Below are 5406 nucleotides of genomic sequence, written 5' to 3' on the forward strand. Positions count from 1 at the left end.
CACCTGGAACGACTGCTTGGGACCTTGAATGGAGTCGAGGGGGGAGGTGAAGGGACAGGTGTTGCATTTCTTGCGGTTGCAACGGAAAGTGCCCGGGGAGAAGGTGGTGCGGGAGGGAAGGGAAGAATTGACGAGGGAGTTGCGGAGGGAGCGGTCTTTGCGGAAGGCAGACATGGGGGGAGATGGGAAGATGTGGCGAGTGGTGGGGTCACGTTGGAGGTGGCGGAAATGGCGGAGGATTATGTGTTGTATTTGCCGGCTGGTGGGGTGAAAGGTGAGGACCAGAGGGACTCTGCCCTTGTTGCGTGTGCGGGGATGGGGAGAGAGAGCAGTGTTACGGGGTATGGATGAGACCCTGGTGTGAGCCTCATCTATGGTGGCGGAGGGGAATCCCCGTTCCCTGAAGAACGAGGACATTTCCGATGCCCTGGTATGAAATGTCTCATCCTGGGAACAGATGCGGCGTAGGCGGAGGAATTGGGAGTAGGGGATGGAGTCTTTACAGGGGGCAGGGTTGGAAGACGTGTAGTCCAGATAGCCATGTGAGACAGTGGGTTTGTAATGTATGTCGGTCAGCTAGATGTTTGTTCAGTGAGTGTAACTAACGTCAGTCTACACGGAGCCCGGTTGTGTCACCCACCCACTGGAGATTTCCCAGTTCCCAATATAAACCATTCCTGTTGTTGCTGGGATATGTGAGTGTTGGTGAGATCATCCTGCCCGTCACCGACAGACAGAGAGCAGCAGCTCCATCCACAGAGGGAGAAAACCCATTGTGAATCTGTGGACAATAAAGTGGGATGTTAGATGGATGTTTCGGAATCCGGGAATATTAGAGAGTGAAGTGAATGTCACCGAGTGTAATCGGGGAACAGTGAGAGAGTGCGTGCGGTGTTACACAAACGGATCGGTCTGTGCAAACGGTAGACTGGGAAGTTACCGCCATGGAGAAGGGAGTCTTCTCTTATGCTGACTTATTATCATATCCTGGGTTCAGCTTAAGTACTCGAATCTACTTTGCACTCAGAGTTATACAGCCTGTCCTTTATCCCGTGCTAGCCCTTGTTGCTCTTCCAGGTAAGTCCCCGTCCAAATTCCCGCGCAACAGCAGGCGAGAAGCGGCAGTGACGGGATCCGGTATAAATGTCTGTAGCTCGGACAATCCATGACGTACGTGTCCCTTGAAGAAATCTTCCACAGAGTAATGGGTAATGTGTTGATGCTGCCTGTTTGTGGGGATCAGAGGTTTATCACTATGAAGTTTCATATGAAGAAAGACTGGTGAGACCACACCTGGAGTATTGCGTACAGTTTTGGTCTCCTAATCTGAGGAAAGACATTCTTGCCATAGAGGGAGTACAGAGAATGTTCACCAGACTGATTCTTGGGATGTCAGGACTTTCATATGAAGAAAGATTGGATAGAAGCGACTTGTACTCGCTAGAATTTAGAAGATTGAGGGGGGATCTTATAGAAACTTACTAAATTCTTAAGGAGTTGGACAGGCTAGATGCAGGAAGATTATTCCCGATGTTGGGGAAGTCCAGAACAAGGGGTCACGCACACTTTAAGGATAAGGGGGTAGTGTTTTAGGACCGAGATGAGAAAAACATTTTTTTTCACACAGAGAGTGGTGAATCTGTGGAATTTTCTGCTACAGAAGTAGTTGAGGCCACAGTTCATTGGCTATATTTAAGAGGGAGTTAGATGTGGCCATTGTGGCTAAAAGGATCAGGGGGTATGGAGAGAAGGCAGGTACAGGAGACTGAGTTGGATGATCAGCCATGATCATATTGAATGGCGAATGGTGCAGGCTCGAAGGGCCGAATGGCCTCTACTCCTGCACCTATTGTCTATGTTTCTATGTTTCTATATTCCTCCTCATCTCCTTCCTAAAGGAACGCCCTTTTAATTGCGAGGATGTGACCTCTGGTCCTAGACTCTCCCACTAGTGGAAACATTCTCTGTGTAGACTTGTATTCTAATGTTGTCCTAATGTCTTTGTTTATTAAATACGCGAGTTGGTTCTGCAACCCGCCCGCCTGCCTTGCAGAATAGATGTGTACATTGTGTGTGAGTATGTGTCACCTGCCCGCCTGTGTTTATGTCGGCGGTTTCAGTCTATGTTTCTTACCATGCTGCTGTAAGCAAGATTGTCTAATGTACCATCACCTCCCTTGCACCGATGTAGATGGCAATCAAGTCCCTGAACTAACTCCTTCCTTCGCTCACTTCCCTCGCTCGCTCATACCTACTCTGCTGTATTATCTTTGATTTTACTTCGGAGTCACGTGAGTGACTACGTGAAGAACCCGCTCAGCACGCATGCGTGGCTTTACGCTACACGCATTGCGAAACGTCAGACGCGGTGAAAGGACGGGTCAGCGTCGACCGCGAAACAGCTTCCCCCGCGGCGGCAATTTCAAAAAGCCGCTATTGCAGGTAAGATTTCTTACTCTGCCGTCTTTTTGCCCACTACAGGAGAAGGCAAAAAGCAAATGGGGGCTGCGACAAAGCTGGTCAGGGAGGACCGCGAAGCAGCGGACAGCCAGCAAAGCAGCCGTCGGCACCAGAACACCCGCAGTGGGATCAGCTGTGCCTTGTGTAGCCGCCGCACCGGCCAAATCACGCAGCCGGGCGGCAGGCAAACACAAAACAAACAGAGTCGTGGACTCGGAGGAGTCCGACTCTGATACACCACGGGAGGCCAGCGACCGAGAGCGCTGGTCCCGCATGGAATGGTGTTTGGAGCATCTGCTCCAGCGTGACCGGCTCCGGGAATTGGAGTCAGGCCACTGTGGGCACTATATCAAACCCACAGCAGCACCTTTTCAAGGGCTGCACAATATCACCACCTTATCAGAGGGGAGCACCTCGAGTCAGTTCTGGGCTGACTTGGAAGAGGGGACCGCGGAAGAAAACACCAGTGCATGCATGGGGTGCAGGGTGAAGAAAAATTGCTGGATATGGTGGTAAGCTTCATGCAGCCAGACCAAACAGGGTCAAACCTGGAGCCTAAGCTTGCAACAAGCATTGACTACATGTCACTGAACCAGCTACAGGAACAGGCTGTGCTGGATACAACAGAGACATTTAACACCAGGAAACTGCATTTCCCTGAATGTGCCATTGTAAACAGCTGCATCTGGAAGCACATCGGGCCACGGGCAGAAGCATGGATGTGAAGTTTCAAAAAGTCCTGAAGTTACTAAACTTCAGGAATAACCGCTTTTGCCCGTACGGTGGCACCACGGCCATGTCCCAAGGCAACAGGACGCGCAGGCACTGCTATGCAACACTCAGGAATTAATAGCATTAGAAACAGTGCCATACAGCCAACGCTAAATCCAAAAATCTGCGGGGCTGTGTAATCCTGGAGCCACGAAACCGCCTATTCTTCTGTTCAGGAGGCAACTTGTCTAAGCAGGTAAAGGAGCTGGACGAAGAAGCCAGAACGTTGGGGTTAATCAAAGGATCAACCTACGACAACACCCCTATGCACCCACTGGCAGAACTGGTGAAATTCGAGGGCTCGGCACTCTAAACATGAGTCTTTTAGGCCATGGCCCAGGCCGACCCTCCTGGAAGATGCGGGTAACCCCAATAACACCAGCAACCAACCCGAAGAACCAACCACCAGCACAGCAACGGAAGAACTTCAGGAAGAAGTAGTCCTGCCACTGGTAACAATGGAGGTAGGGGGTCTGGTTCCCCAAATAATATGGGAAGCATGGAGGTTGGGGGCAAGACTGTACTAGGTTTTAAATGCATGGAGCATGCTAACATCCGATACTTACGTCTTAAGCAGTATCCAGGGATATGCCATAGAGTTTGTACACCAAAAACAGCCCTCCAGTTCAACACAAACCAAACCGAGAATTTGTGCTCTCTGATAGGTAAAAACAGAAGCACAAGTTGAACTGGAGCGACTTTACATAAAGGTGTAATTGAGACAACACAACACGAACCATTACGAATTCGTGTCCAATATATGTACTAAAACCAAAAAAGATGATGATTGTCACATCATCATAGATCTGACAAATTGAATATATTTCTACAATATATTCACTTCAAAATGGAAACCTTTGTTACTGCTAAACAACTAATTTCCAAAGGGTACTTCATGGCTAGCATCGATTTAAAAGATGCATACTATTCAGTACCCATACGAGGTAACCACAGACGTTACTTAAAATTTAACTGGATGGAACAACTCTGGCAATATAACGTGCTGCCAAATGGGCAAACATCAGCCAAGGCTGTACACAAAATTTAAAATCCAGGCCTAGCGTTTCTACGAGAACGCAAACATATGGTTATGGCATATTTGGATGACATACTCATGTGGGCATAACTTTGGAATTGGCCATACTAACTGTAACAGCCACAAAAACAGTTGTTGGGGAAAACTGGGATTTATCATCCATCCAATTAAATCCAAACTAACACCGTCCACTACTATGGACTACTTGGGATTCACCATTGACTCCGTTCACAACGGTGACACTACCCAAGGGAAAGGCCAGAGAAATAATAGAGGTTCTAGCAACCTCATTGACATCACAAATCCATCCATCAGATTGGTAGCCAAAATAATTGGTAAAATGGTGGCTGCTTTCCCAGCCACACAATTTGGATTACATTACCAAAAATTACAGAGAGCTAAAAATCAAGCTCTAAAAATCAATGCAGGTCACTTTAACAGACCTATGAAACTACCAATTCAAGCCAAAACGGAGCCAAAATGGTGGATCGATAACATCTGGCTTTGTCCCAAACCTATCATTGTCAGTAACCCTTCGATGGTAGTACAAACGGATGCCAGTGCACTGGGGTGGGGAGCCACCATTACCATCACCAGCTGTGGACATAGATGGACAGTGCAGGAGGCATCCTTCCTACTGACACTGGGTATAAATTACTTGGAAATGTTGGGTACAGTTCATGGACTTACACACCACCAGCATGTTAGATTACAAATAGACAATACCACTGTGGTAGCATACATCAACCACATGGGCGGCAACAAATCGATATCATGTGACAACCCCGCTAATTCAATTTGGCAATGGTGCATCCAGAGAAATATTTGGATATCAGCCACTTACCCACCACGGAGACTAAGTTTAGTGGCAGACACCAGGTCACGCAAATTTAATGAAAACACCGAATGCATGTTAAACCAAACAGTGCTTGCTGAAATCACAGCAAATACGGGAAACCAGATATCGATCTTGTCGCATTTAGAAGATATCTAACTATGTTTTATGGGAACCAGACCCTGGGGCAACGGCAACAGATGCATTTTCGTTGCATTGGGGGATATGGTTCATTTACGCATTCCCTCCCTCCTGCCTCATCAGTCGGGTATGAAGCAAAATACAACAAGACTCTGCGTCTGGT

Source organism: Amblyraja radiata, chromosome 36 (assembly GCF_010909765.2).
Source record: "Amblyraja radiata isolate CabotCenter1 chromosome 36, sAmbRad1.1.pri, whole genome shotgun sequence".
NCBI classification, from domain to species: Eukaryota; Metazoa; Chordata; class Chondrichthyes; order Rajiformes; family Rajidae; genus Amblyraja; species Amblyraja radiata.